Source organism: Rhincodon typus, unplaced genomic scaffold, assembly GCF_021869965.1.
Source record: "Rhincodon typus isolate 14 unplaced genomic scaffold, sRhiTyp1.1 hic_rhity00000752, whole genome shotgun sequence".
Classification (NCBI taxonomy): domain Eukaryota; kingdom Metazoa; phylum Chordata; class Chondrichthyes; order Orectolobiformes; family Rhincodontidae; genus Rhincodon; species Rhincodon typus.
In genome coordinates this window covers 45,916-48,914 of record NW_025966390.1, presented here as the reverse complement: position 1 = coordinate 48,914, position 2,999 = coordinate 45,916, and the positions used below count along the sequence as shown (strand labels likewise).

Below are 2,999 nucleotides of genomic sequence, written 5' to 3'. Positions count from 1 at the left end.
TAATAAATGAACAGGAGGACCATGCTCCGTTAATTTTACTGTCTCCAATGCTGGTGAAGCCCAGCACATTGCAGCAAAAATCAAGCACTTTCAGTTAGAAGTGCCAAGTGAATGGTTTCTCTCAGTCTCCTAATATAAACAATGATGTAAAGAAATGGTTGGAGGCAAAGGAACTGTAAGGGCTATGGACCCTGACATTCTGGCAATAGTACTGAAGACTTGTGCTCCAGAACTTGCCGTTCCCCTAGCCAAGCTGTTCCAGTACAGGTACAACACTGGTATCTACCTAATGATATGGAAAATTGTACAGGAATGTCCAATACATGAAAAGCAGGACAAAGCCAGCTCTGCCAATTCTCACTGCATCAGTCTATTCTCAATCATTAGGGAAGGGGCAGTGCCATCCAAGAGGATTTCTCAGCAATAACCTGATCAGAGATGTTCAGTTTGGGCATCGCCAGGACCACTCAGCTCCTGACTTCAATACAGCCTTGGTCCAAACATGGACAAAAGAGCAGAAGTCAAGAGGGGATGGAAAGATGACTGCCCTTGACATCAAGGTAGTATTTGACCAAGTGTGTCATTAATGAGTCCAAGTAAAACTGAAGTCAATGGGAATCAGGGGGAATCTCCTGGTTGGATTCATACCTGGTACATTGAAGGATGGTTGTGGTTGTTGCAGGTCACCTCCAGAACAATTCTACAGCGGTTACTCAGGGGAGTGTTCAAGACCCAGCCATCTTTGTCTGCTTCTACCCTCCAGCATAAGTTCAGAAATGGGGACGTTCACTAATGATTGCACAATGCTCAGTCCCATTCCCAATTCCTCAGATACTGAAGCAGCCTGTGTCCATATGCAGTAAAATGTGGACAACATCCAGGTTTGGCGTGATAAATGCATCACAGTATTTCGGCCACACAACTGCCAGGCAATGGCCATCTCCAACTAAAGAGAATCCAATTATTGCCCCTTGATATTCAATGTCAAAGGTAATTCACAATCCCCCTTATCAACACCCCAGGGGATACAATTGATCATAATCTGAATTGAAGCATTCAGATAAATAACCTGGCTATAAAAACACATCAGAAGTTGGGAATTTGTGGTGAGTAACTTGCCTCCTCATTCCTCAAAGCCTTTCCGACATCTACAAGGTAGAAATCCAGGGTGGAATATGCCCCATATGCCTGGATGGGAGCAGCTCCAACAGCACTCAAAACATTTGACACCATCTAGGTAAAGCTGTCCACGTGTTTTGCATCCCAACTAATGCCTTCACCATTCACTCCCTCAACCATTAATACACAGTGGCAGCAGTGTGTACCATGTATGATATCATCCTGCATTAACTCACTAAGGCTCCCTCAACAGCAACTCCCAAGCCAGCAAACTCTGTCAATTGGAAGGAGAGGGCTGCAGGTACATGGGAACACCACGTCTCCTGCAAGATCCTCTCTCAGCAATACACCATCCTGAAATGCAGCTATATCATCGTCCCTTCACTGTCACTGGATCAAAATCCTGGAACTCCACTGCTAGAGGTAAAAAGTAACATTGATAAAGTCCCTGAAGGCTACTCTTTCAGTGGAGAGAGAGATGGCTGGTGGTGGCTCAGCGTGAGGGGAGAATCCTTCGTGGGGACCTCAGTTGGAGTGGGTACTGAACAGGCACTGTTGGCATCAGCTTGCATTGCAAACCAGCTTTCTAGCCAATTCAGCTAACTAACCCCATAGGGCCAACCATATATATTGAGAAACCCAATGGAAATGAAACATCACCCAAAGAGAGAAAATACAGGTTAGCATCACTGACAGAAAAACTAAAAATAGAATTCTCTCAGCAAAAGAGATTTCCTTTTGACTTCCAAAACTTATAGCTGTCTTTTTTATCTATACAGATGGAAGGAGTGAGAATATCTGCAAAAAGCTGAAATCCAAAGGTCAGTGATCTCATAAACACAAAAATTAAAAAGAAGAAGTGACAATTATTGCACGAGAAGCCGGAGGATGAAAGTAAGAAATTGTGCATTCATGAAGCACCTGTCATAACCTCAGAATTTACCAAAGTGTGTGACAGACAATGAAATAATTTTTATGTGTAGTCATTGTTAAACACAGCAGCCAATGTTTGCACAGCAAGGAGCCATGATCAGAGAGTAGTTGAATGATTTGAACGTGTGTTTTAATGCTGTTGGATGGAGGATAATATTGAGAGCTGTCTCACAGACTAGTCAAGCCTTTCATAGTCATTCTCACAGAACCATACCCTACAGCCAATGTCACCAACATCATCATCACCGTCCCTAGATATGTCCCCTCGCACCAGCAGGCCAGGCCCAGCCAAGGTATGCAGGATAGGGTATAAATGTTTGCCCAGCCAGCGGTGGCAATGTGAATTTATGGATTCAAAACAAAAATCCCCTGATGTTTGTAATCTATCTAAATCATCAACAACTCAACAGCTGAACTTCCACAGTCCTCTGGCAAAGGAATTCCTCATCTCAGCCCTAAATAACCTAATCCATATTGTGCTGCCTGGCTCTCGGCTCTCGGCTACACCCCATCCCTCTCCACCCGCCTCACCCCCCTCTCTCCTTCATCAGATTTCCAGGCTGCTGTATAATAGTAAACTGTTTTTGAGAAATGGTTAGCACACTCTAGCTTGACATTTCATATCATGAGTAGTTGGACACAGCTCTTTAAACCATGGATCCATTTTTCAGTTAAAAACTCCGACTAGTTTAACCAGCGTTTAAACAGAGAAGTGTGACGCATTTTAGAAAAGACAGAGTGCTAATTACTTTTAAAAGACTCCGTCAATATTCTTTTATCATTTCATTTCAGAAACTCTAACAGCAAATGAATGTGTGGAACTTATCCAGAATTTAACTAAAAAATGCAAGCGACCGGGAAAGAACTTTAAGAAAAAGTAAGTTTGTGTCGTTGAGACAATATTTTCAGTGTAGCACCAGGACCAGGACCAGGATCAGGAAAAAGAC

At 43.2% G+C, this 2,999-nt stretch overlaps 1 protein-coding gene across 1 annotated transcript in view; it reads left to right on the top strand.

The window, feature by feature from the left end:
* The first annotated feature begins 1,902 nt into the window (after positions 1-1,902).
* Positions 1,903-2,999, top strand: part of LOC109935114 (adhesion G-protein coupled receptor G1-like) — a 46,990-nt gene continuing 45,893 nt past the window's right edge. Inside the window, exons 1-2 of the mRNA XM_048592178.1 lie at positions 1,903-1,940; positions 2,845-2,929. The gene's annotated coding sequence lies outside the window, so the exon portion shown is untranslated. The remainder of the gene's footprint in view (positions 1,941-2,844; positions 2,930-2,999) is intronic.